The sequence below is a fragment of the Centropristis striata genome, chromosome 9 (assembly GCF_030273125.1).
Source record: "Centropristis striata isolate RG_2023a ecotype Rhode Island chromosome 9, C.striata_1.0, whole genome shotgun sequence".
Lineage (NCBI taxonomy): Eukaryota > Metazoa > Chordata > Actinopteri > Perciformes > Serranidae > Centropristis > Centropristis striata.
Window position 1 is genome coordinate 7,959,524 of NC_081525.1, and position 12,424 is coordinate 7,971,947.

A 12,424-nucleotide genomic window follows, 5' to 3' on the forward strand; every position below is an offset into this window, starting at 1 on the left:
CATCTCTGATCCCTGAACTGTGCGTCTGTGCAGCCTCCACCTTCTGTGTTTCTCCTCGGGGCTTTTGCAGCAACAGCAACAACACAGGCGGAGGGATAAATATAATAATTGCAGCTCTTAAGGTATTTGCAATAAAACCTCTGGAGAACCCAAAGCAAGTCTCATTGAAATAAGTTGATTCCAAAGGCACCCACTTCAAGTAGCTGCCTTTTTTTTTCTTTCTTAGAGAGTGTGAAGGTGAAGGGGAAAAATATTCTTCAAACACTGTTGCTGAATGTGTCAGTATTTGAGAGTCAGCACAGCAGTAGTCGCTTGGAGAGGGAAATAATTGGCTGCACTGTGCAAAGGCTTACACGTCAGTCTTCCTCGGTGCAGCTATGGATGTGATAACGCCTATGAATTGTGCATCTTTCAACACTGGCTCTGTTTATATGTGAGTTTATATACAATAAATCCTCCTTAATGAAGGTCCACAATCAAAGAGCTATCATCTTGACGTTTTCACGCTGCAACTCAACAACTTCTTCTTTTAATCAATGCCTGTTCTTGTTTGCGACTACTAATGGCTGCTCAGTGTTGTGATTTGCACTTTTGTCATTAACGTTTCTATTATGTTAATCACTTGAGAGGACTTCAGAAGCCAGAAGAGTGGCTGAGATGGTAAATGACGTCTTTCACAATTTTGGTCCCAGTTGGTTGAATCGCCCGTTTGCACGTTTTCCCTTACTCGCTTCTTCTGAACTTGTTTTATGCCTCCATGGTGGTTCTCACTTTAGCAGAGAGAAAAGAAGAGGAATGGCTGATAACATTTTTAATAAAACAGGAACTGCATGTGTGTGAGAGTAAATGTGTACATTGTGTATAAGCTTCTGGCTCTTGTTTTGCTTTAATAGGGACGAAAGACAAATGCATTGTGACGCACACATTAGTTTTCACAAAATTTAACTTTCCTTTCTCTTATTACAGCAACTTGAAATATGAATTTAAGCAGCCTTCTCCTTCTTCCAGGCAAACTGTCAGTAGATACCATCTTTAATATCCACCTACACATTAATAATACAAATTACAATAACCAGGGGTATTGGAGCATAAATGAAGATATGGCCCCATAGGCTTCACTAAGTGCAGAATTTATTATTTTTCAACATAGTTCTCATCGCTCCTCAATGACACTTCCTCACCTGAAAGTGCCCAGTGGCGTTCCACAGCTTGTCAGATTGTCATATATGGAAAGTACCCAGAGCAGCAGCAGGACAGGAAGACACTAATAAGGTGACAAAATACAGAGCCAAGCATTTTCTACAGGGAGAATGCTGCCACCATGATTTTATATGGAAAAGAAAATTAATGTGCCGCGCTACTCCAATCCTGAATCTTATCTGTCCCCTCAGAATTTTTCAATAGTTATTGCCACCAAAATTGTTGGATTTCTTCAGGCTTTTTAGGAGGAAAAAAAAGTCGGTGATATACTCTCTATTTGCAGCTAATGCATAATGATTCAGAAAAATGCTGGCACTGTAAAATTAATCTTTTCATGACCAATGGCTTTTTCGCACTGGTTTATTTCAGGAAAGTGATGGAGAATTAGGATGCTGAGCTTTACAGGAAACTAAGCAAATGCTTAAGTAAACAAATATCCTAGAAACTCATTTGTGAATGAAATTAGATGTGTGTGTTTGACTTAAACATGCAAATATATCATAAGGAATACGTAAGAGTAGCTTTAGAGTGTAAATTCTCCCTGCCATGGTTAAAGCTATTATCCATGGTAGTTATAAATGGATTTTTTTTAATTGCTGCATCTTGATGTCAATTAAGAATCCCCAAGAGACACAGATGTTGTGAAATGTATTCATTGAAACAGAAATGACACGTGTGGGCCAACAGATAGAAGTAGCAGATATCTTTTTCTGTCTCTTGTCATGAACCGCTCCATTGTGCTAATGAACCTGTTTTCACTCTCGGCTCTGCATACACGGGAGAATCATTCCTTACACTGTACCCTCTCATCAGCGCTTCATGCTCTTCCACCCGCAGCTGTCAGTTTGATTCAAAACAGTCACTGGCTTGGCACAGAAAACATAAACGCTGCCCATAAATGTATGATTCAGAGGAACACGATACCACTAGATGAGCTATACATAGGAAAGCTTAAGGGAGAACTTCTCGAAAGGCTATCTGAAACACCTGCGCAGCCTCCTGCACCATCCATTAGATATAAGCTAGTCTCAGATGGCCTATTCTCAATTGGATGAGATCATTAGTTTTGCTTGAGCCCCTATCACTACATAGACTTAACTGTTATCTCACATGGGACTCCTACCTGCAGTCCTGTGCATCGCTCTCCCAGTGTGCCTCCTCCGCCTTTCCCCATTCCTTCTCTCTATGATGCCCCATCATCCTTTCCTTCCCTGCTGCAGCCTTTTCTTTCCATATGCATTCCATCTACACCGCCATTAGTTGTGCATTCCTTTATTTTAATCCTCAGTTCTCCCCCAACTTTCCACTTCTCCACTCACTCCTTTCCCTCCTCTCACCCCGCATACACTATGTCCATTTGTTCTCCTCTCTATCATCTGCCTCCCCCTGTTTCCACCCCTCCTCTCTGCTACTTTTCTAACCCATCTACTATTTTCTCCTGTCCTCTCCGCCTTGCTAAACAGAGCCCCACATTATCCCCCTCCTGCTTCTATCAGGGGTAGCTAGCCTGTCAGCCCCAAGCCTTAGTTAATCACTCAGGCAGCCAGGCAGTCGGGCAGCTCGCTGCTAGCTCCCTGGACACTAATAGCAAGACAAGCAGAGAGCAAGAGCAAGGAGGGGGGGCGGGGTGGACTCATTAGGAATACAGGTATTTAAGGAAATGGTCCATTTCAAATCAAAAGATAATTTGTCTCCTGCTCAAGTAAAGGCTTTTTCGCGAGACAGGCTGGAGTTCCATTAGGTCAGCTACAAATGTGAAGTGGCTGGGTTGTGCTGCTGGCTATGCCGGGCTGTTGACATTATCAATTTGAGGCTTGATAAATACTTCTTGTGTTCAGATGGCATATTTTATTCCCAAAAGAGCGGTTGGACTTGCTACCCGAAGGCGCTTTTTTATGCTGACTCCATGTTGCTGCCGCGCCGATGGGACAAGACTCGATAAAGTTGAAATATGACCTCGATTTGCACAATGACATTACTTCAAATAAAAAAAAAGGTTGCTGTCAGGCCTCTGAGGTGATCAATGCCTTTCAACAAATACCTCATCGCCCATTTTGTGTTTGCATGGCCAAATCAATACGCGTGCGAATAAAAGATTTATACTGTAGCTAACAGGCAAATGAAACTAAGGTGAATGACAACACTTTTTATCCATCGAGACGTAGTCCACATGACAACTTCTTGTCTTTTTTATTTTATATCCATTCTTTATATTACAAGGGGTGAACACTCACCCATGAACTGGGTTATACTGAAAGGTGTAAAGTGAGACTATGTAGCCTTTGAAAGGAGAAATAAAACAAAATAACACAGCTTAATCTTACTCCCTGCATGGAAAACACAGCACCCTAAATTACTGGAATGAGGCCAGTCCATGGACCCGTAGTGATGCAAACACAGATTCCACCAGCTGAAAAAAACTGCTTGTTGAACTGCTATGATTCGGTCAATTTAATGACTTCTCCAATGGAGCGGCCACAATCAGAATGTTTTTCCATGCATAATCAGGACAAGCAAATATTTAGGTAACACTTTACAATAACCATCATTTATAAATGGCAAACAGATAGTTTATTAATGTTTAATCATCATTTATAAACCATATATAGGCCATTTAGAATGGAAATACATAATTTATTAATGTTTAACTAACATAATTTAGAAAATGGCAAATAGATGGTATATTAATGTAAGTTTATAGTTACTTCACCATTAACAAACAATTAAATTATAATTAATAGTTTATTAATAGTTTTAGTTGCACTCATTTTAACATTTTTAACACCATATTAAGTATGTTAATGGTTCTTAAATGATTCATATACCTTTAAGAAATTGGTTAAAAACATTTAAAGATTAAATATTTATAGCACTTTGTAAATAGTTAATAATTGGTTTATAAACCATCTATAAACATTACTTAGTTGTTATTGTAAAGTGTTACCAATATTTATTGCACTTATCAAATCTGGATACGAAAAAGACAGTAAAACATAAAATACAAAGGCTACACAATGTAAGAGTCATAGATTAGGTTAGATAAAAATACAAAAAGAGCCATATCCAATTGATTTTGTGTAAAAGTCATGTGTGTGGAGAGTCAGCCAGAGATTCTTATGTTCATGCTCTGTGGGCCCAAAAGCATTGATGCCTGAAGAACTTTTTCAGTGTGCAGCTCGGTCCCCTTGTGGTCGCCCCTTCCACGCACTGTCAGTCAGGTGACCTAATGATGACATCTTTAAAGCAGCTGACTCAAGAGAAACTCTGGAGACAAAGAGAATGTGGCATTATTCTGTCAGTCAGTATAGGAGGCTCGGCTTTGCAAAAGTTACTCCGTCTTGCTACATAAAGGAATCGACACCCCAAATCAGATTTTGGACACTGTCACTGTTGACATGATACACTTGGGTGTTGTTATGGTGCACAGGTGTCCACCTCATACATTCTAAAACATGTGTCCATTATCAATTAACAGAATGAATAAGACTTGCAGTACAAAAAAATGCACTAGCACAGTGGGTGCAGAGGAGGTGGACCTGTCACCATGTTGACATCCCTGCTATTAGAGGAACATTCTCAGGTGCAGTGGCTGGCAGTCTCCAGTGTTTACCGAGGAGCATCATTAGCCCGGCGTCTCACAGCCTTAAAATGTCATATATCCACAGTAATGAACTGTGAGAGTGCACACTATTCCCAAACTTCCCCACTGCAGAGCCCACATTAATCCAAATGCTCAAACTCTGCAACTCGAGTCCCTCCACTCATTAACAGTGGCAGATATCAAGATAGGAATAATGAGAAAGTGCCCGCAAGTCAGGACATATATTAAAGAAATAGAAAGAGCAAGAGAGAGAGGGAGAGAATAAATCCTGTCATAAATGGGAAAATACCCCAGAGGAATGGCCCCGGCTTGGATGACAAACAGCATGCATTCATATTGTTTGGAGGCGGTGACAGCTTCTTCTTCTCGTGCCAGAAACATAATCATAAGACTGTTAAACTCTAATGTGTAGTCTAACCAAATGTATGTACCAAAGACTGCTTTCATACAGAGCAAGAATGTGTAACATACAGCTGTAGACGCTCAGGCAGTTGTTTTAGAGGAAAAATAAAAAATGTATTCAACTGCATTTCCATGTCCTGGTACAATATTTAGCTTGGTGCTGTGTATAAAAATACAGGATTGTTGAATATAGGTTATAGTACTAGTTCTGGTAGAAGATTTACACGGTAGCCCATAATGTTGTTTTCAGACACAATCCTCTGTTAATCAGTCTCTTCCAAACATATCACAATGGAAACCAAACCACAATGAATAAGGTTTTGAGAATATATACACTTTATCTGTCAAGAATAAATCATATTGTTACAATCTTTTCATGGAAAGAGGTAAAAAAATATATAAATATATTCCTACTGTATGGGCGACCATGTATTTCCTTTTTTTTTTTTTTTACCTGTCCTGGAAAAGTAAACAAATATTGTTTTTAATCCTGAATAACTATTAATTTGGACAAATTAGTTGTGATGGCCAAATTAAGCTTTATGAACCAGTTTCTTTAATGTTTTGATCCCGTTAGATGGCATTCTCTGTTTAGCAAAGCATACTGAATTTCCTTTACTTGAGCCTTTCCTTTAAATGAATTGCGCCATCTAGTGGAGTCAACGCATGTTTCACAAAGCTTAATTTGGACATCACTAGAAATCAGTAGGGTAACCTGAGGGATAAAGGCTACTCCTTCAAATAGCTATTCCTTTTTCTCACAATCTACTCTCACCAGCCACTTTAATACCTAATGCTTTAGTACCTAATAAAGTGGCGGTCTGTTCTTCATCTGCTTCAAGGTTGGACATGATGTGCGTTCAGAGATGCTCCTCTGCAGACCTTGGTTGTAACAAGTAGGGCTGGGCAATATGGCCCTAAAAGAATATCACAATATTTCAGGCTATTTTTGCGATAACGATATTCTGATATCTCTCCTTACCTCAAGGCTTTTCATCTCTCTAACCACCCATCCATTCATCCATCCATCCACTCATTTAGCCAGCAAACAGCCATGCATCCATTCATTCACCTATTTATAGATGCCACTAAGTCCCCACCATCCCATCTAATCATGCATTCGTCTTTCTATAAAGATATAGAAAATATGATTTTTTTGTCTGTATAAATATATGAAAAAACAAAAACCAAGCATAAATTTAAAATGTGGTGTAAAAATTGCCAGTCTCAACAGTTGCCAAATACATTTTTTTTTACTTTTGTCTCATGAGTATTAGTAAATAATTAAATATAACCATCTAAAGGGCACACTGATCTTATCATTGTTGATTTGAATTAAGTATCGTAAAGGAGAATAAGGGTTCTAGTATGTTTTATTTAAGGCATCTTATTTTGCCAGTCTGCTGAGGCAACGGCAACACAACCCAAAATAACTTTATATTATGAATAGTGTAGATATACTTTCAGTAGCAAACGTGACGTTAGCGCAGAACATGAGACTCTGGAGTCTACGTCATTAATGGAAACCCTTACGCCACTACGGCTAGAAGCAGGAATGTTGCCAATATCATGATATGCATTTTTATACTCATAAAAAAAATAGGTAACGCTTGAGAATAAGGTCCTTAATAACCATTAATTAACAAGTAATAAGGCATTGTTCTCGCTTTAGATCCGGTAGTTGCAAAAAGCATAGTTAACTTATAATAGATGAGCAATAAAGTATATTTTAATATCAATAAGCAAACAAAATAAGATTAATAAAGGCATATCAAAGACATAATGGGTGGGTCATGGGTGTTTGTAATGCCATTATTAACACTTATATAAGCTTATAAACACAAATAATAATTAAACACAAATAATAATTAATAATAATTAATGTTAATAAGCATCTTGTAAGGACTTACAAGGACCTTATTACTTGTTAATTAATGGTTATTACAAGGACCTTAATATAAAGCGTTACCAAAATATATACCGATATTATCGTGAACGATACGATATGGCACACCCCTAGTAACAAGTGGTTATTCGACTTACTGTTGCAGTACAGTCTGGCCATTTTCCTCTACCTCTAGCATCAACAAGGCAGCAAGGCTCACTGGATATTTTGTCTTTCTCTGACTATTCTCTGTAAACCCTAGAGATGGTTGTTTGAGCAGCAGTTTGTGAAATACTCAGACCAACAACCATGCAACGGCACCTTTCTTCCCCATTCTGAAGCCCGCTTTGAGCTGGGGTAATTTCAGAAAGTAAGGGTCCTGATCACTGATTATGGTGGTTTAAGTTTAATTTAAACCAACTGAAGGCTTCTACATTGCAGACAGGGCATTTAGGGAAAATAAATCATGTGTAAGAAAATCAAAAGTTTATACTAATACTAATATTCTTTGTCACTTTTTTCTTTGTGAAATAAATCTGCTTTATTTTTTAAAAATCACAAAGAATCCCCGTCTAGCAAGAACAAATATGTCAGGACATTTAACAGCTACACATCATGAATAATCATTTTGAAACTTCTAAGTGTCCTCGGCTGCACGGACTGATTACACGTCCATCCATCAACTGCTGAGATTATATCAATATGAAATTTTGCCAAAGCATTACTGTGCAGATATTGACTGAATATTGTTTTTCATTTCGGAGCATCACAATTTATTGCAACTCATTACACTTCTCCATTGTCAACACAATATGTCATGCTGCTCAGCGTTTCAGAATTATGGAAGCCAAATGGCCAGGGTCCATCTGTGACTTCAAGATTTATCACAAGTCCATTTTGTGCAACACATTTAAACAGACTATGTCACCTTTTAAAAGACTTTCAAATTCTAGTTTGACCAAGCAGAATTATGAATAAATGTTTCCTCCGTATCAATCTGGCAAAGTTTCATGTCCTTCTTCCCTCTGGCTAAGGAGGTAAAATTCAGGCAATAGGCCTTCTTTATTAATTTTATTATTAGAAAATCATATAAATAAAGAAGAATTGTCAGTGTGACATAAAAAATATTACTCGCATGCCTTCAGGAAGAGCTGAAAGTACAACATTTTCTGACAGTAGTATATTTATCATATTTCTAGAGGAAGCAGGACCATAATAAAATGATGATGTGCATTCATTATGAGTCTCAATATGTATTTAGACAGAAAACAAAGTCAATTCTTTGCCTTCTGTCTTCTCACAGATTTGACCACCAGACTGTTTGTGTTTCTTTTCTGTCAGCGTAACAAACATCAGTCCAGACATAACTAGTAATTAATACACTGTGTTCAGCTCAGCTGCTGAATGATGGCAGAAACCAGTGGAGTTGTTTTCATTTCCATCCAGTCTAACTTTTTCTTCTTGTCTTTTAGGTTTATGAAGCAATTTTACAAAGATGTCCCCATACAATTAAACTACATTATCAATTATGCAGGAAACATATTTTCTCCCCGATTGTGTTGACATAACACAAATTGTTATGAATCAAAGTCTGTGTTGGCAAGAGCTTCACCCAGGAGATTGCTGTTTGTGTCCCATGTGAAACCAAGAGTCATTGAAAAGTTGACTCATTTAAATAACTTATGTAACAAACAACATTTTAAAACTAGGACCTCTTCCTAAACCTTACCAAATGGTTTTGTTCCCCAAAGCTAACCAAATTGTGACTGTTTCACAATGTTGACCTCATGTTTGAAACTGCTTCCATAATCCAGGAGAAAATAAGTTTCCCTCGAACCGTAATAACTGTAAAAATCAATGCCTCATCAATTTTATTGTATTAGTAATGTCTGCCAGTCTCAAAATCTCTGTTCTCCATGAAGGCATGATAAGAACATTAGAACCAATGTTCATTTAAATTCAACATCAGTAGGATTTATGAAAGTAAAATCTAAAATAGGTAAATGTTAGGGTCATTTAGATAACCTATAGCACACGGTCTAAAGTGCATGGTGCAAGTGCACTAACTGCAAAAGTCACTTTTGCTAGTTACATGGTGCAAAGTAAGGCACAAGGGGCTTGTATTTAGCCTCTTCATTTGTCAAAGGTGTGTTCTGGGACATGAATTAAACCAATCACAGTGTCATCTCCCATTCCCATTAAAAGCCAGGTGTGCCTGCACCTGGTGGAGTCGTCAAACTGTAAAAGCCAGCAGACCCTCTGCCTCCTTGATGTATGAGGGGTTGGATGAATCTGTATGTTATTTTTTATGACCACTTGCGGTGCCTATGATTATAACTGCACTCCCTGTCACACCAGTGAGTAACAAGCAGTATACGTGTGCAGGAAAATACTGTGCCTTGACTTTAGACCAGGTTTTTGGTCAGTGTAAATAAATCAATCACTTTCAGCAGTCTCAAGAACAACCAACAAGTACATGGGTGCACTGATGGGCGCATGTGTTGTGCCCTTAAACAAGGGTGAGAGATGAATAAGAGAAACCAAAGATGCTCCGTTACTCACTCTTCTGTATTGAATGTTTTTCACATTATTTCAACACAAACACTCACTTTAACCCTAACATTAAACATGCTTATTCTGTGACAAAATAACCATCATCCACATATTTTAAGACATATTTCACAATCATCATTGTATTCAACATCAACATTTCAACATTCACTAGCTTAGATGGCGGGGCCGAGGGAGCGTGGCCATGCCGTCTCCAGGAGCTAGCTTGCATGTCGGCTAACATTTACAGGAAAATCTTTTAACAATAACAAGTCCAACATAACACAAAACATAATCTCTTTCATACATTACATTAACACAAAGAGGGCTATTGATAACAGATGTGAAAGACTTATGGTGCTTTGTACAGTAATGACCTTAAACAAGGGTGAGAGATGAATAAGAGAAACCAAAGATGCTCCGTTACTCACTCTTCTGTATTGAATGAGAACTTGGACCGCGATTCCCCCTACCCGAGTCCAAAGGCATTACTAACAGATCACCGAACAATCAACCCACTCATACTAAATCAACTATAAGAACTACTGGTACACTCTGACAACAAACAATGATAACAAATGGCATGAACAGATTATTCTGACAGTAATAAAGAACAATTAATATTAACCTGTCACACATGAGCTTCTTAAACCGCTTGGACACTGTGTGTTAAAATAACCACTGTACTGGTTTGAAAATGGTCTGAAAATGTGATGTGCACTGCGCCGGTTGTAAAGTGGGGCCCTTAATGCTAGACAGAAATAATGGTAATTATATCCTGTGAATGTCATCTAAAAACTTTTCTACCTGCAGACTTTGCAAAAAATGTCACATCGCACACAAAGAACGTGACAAGAAGACTGGAGTGTACAAACAAACTATGTTTGGGTTTCTCTTCATGCCGTCCAACTGATTGTGAATGACAGCAACTACTTATGCAGACCATTTTTACATCCAATCTAGACTCCAATCAGTTTATCTCCTCACACTGACAACTTGTTCCTCTTATCTCCTCGACACTCAATCTTCGGTGTCTCATGTGGCTGGAGTAAAAGGCTTACACTAATTTACATCCAGGACAGCGCTCAATCAGTTTGCTTGTTTTGATCACCGTGCTGGATTATTGTGATTTTCAGAAGAAACGCATCGCTGAAAAATGGCCTTGAGAAAAAGCGACACAAGAGTTTTTGGCTTTAGATACATTTCAGAATTGCTGACATACACTCATATTACCTTCTGCCTTCATTTGTTGCCCTGACACTGTGTGAGTCTCTGTATATGAGCACTGTTGTGTGATTCAACCTGCAGCAATGATTGACCAGATTTTTTTTGAAAGTCACAGTGCCTGTGCTCTGTCTTGCTCCAAGATCTCCACATCCCACGGACAGATGCCCAATTGTAAGTCAGGCAGCATCCCCCACATTACTCACTCCATTAGCTGCAGTCAGACCGAACTCATGGAAGTTTCAAAATGTTATCGACAAAAACACAAATGTTTAGTAACAATAAATGATGGAGATGGTGAAGGAGAGAGTGAGGAGGCGGAGAGGAAGCAGGAAATAGGGGTCCAGGGAGAGAGGTGATTGCTGATTAGGGCTGGCCGCGAGCAAAAATTGATTCTGCTATATTTTCACATTTCTATATTCCCATTTAACTTCTATCTTTAAAATGCTAGAATATCCGATTTTTACACCTAATTTCCCATTGTTAGAATATAGAACATAAATATATATATATGCCTGCTTTTATTATAAAAGATTTTCTGTGTGCTATCCCCAAACCAATTTACTTTAGAAAGCCTGCAACACCCATGGGTCTCAGTAGATGGTTGCTCTTAATAATAAAATCATTGCAAGAAGAAAGTTGATTAGTGATTTATCACAAGAAGAGCATTTATCATGATATTAATTAAAGACGAGGTCATTTATTGGATTTTACAATGCAGAGAGATTCTCTTCTGCCAGTAAACTTACTTTCACACATACACAAGTGTTATGGAAGTCTGATGATGCTTGATTTTTTCCCCCAGAAGGATCTTGCATTTAAGCTAATTCTCCTTTTGATGCTCTAATCTTCCATCCAAGATAGCGGATGAATCGAAATAATTTTCTTTGAGCATTTTTAAAGAGCTGGATTCAGTGCTCTCAGGCGACCGAGTTGATTGAAACTGACAAATCCTGACGACCAAAACCTCAGAACACGACGCATGCTTTCACCGCAGCTTAAAACACTTGAACTTTTCTCATTAAATGCCACCACAGCACCGAGAGTTGAGCTATAGTGGGGCATCGGCTCTGATTGCTCCCTGGCCTGGAGTGGAGCTGCAGACTCACACAGGGCGGCAGTGGGCAGGTGCAGGAAAAGGCCCTGATAATTGGCTGGCTAGTGTGGCCAGGCCTCCGGTGGGGCTGGGCTGTGACTCCTGAGGAAGACACACAAAATGAGCTACTGCATCAAAAATTGAGGTTGGCAACCTCCATGCACGTCTGGGCGATTTTTCAAATGAGCATTTCTCGGCCCCAGAGGAAACCACGGCGCTCCTGCTATCATAAGCAATTGGAATAGAAATGGACACAAAATACTTTTTTGCTGGCATGCATAAGTAGGTTGGGCAAGAGGGCAAGCTGTGATGTTCAAAGAGAGGCTGATAAGAGAGCAGGAACAAAAAGGGACGTGTTTTATTTTCTAAAGAAATGAGGTTAGTATATTTTTGTTCCTGTAGTTCTTCTTTTAAGCCTCACATTTCCTTTTCCTGTTCTTAAAAGAATGAAAGGAGATCAGAGGAA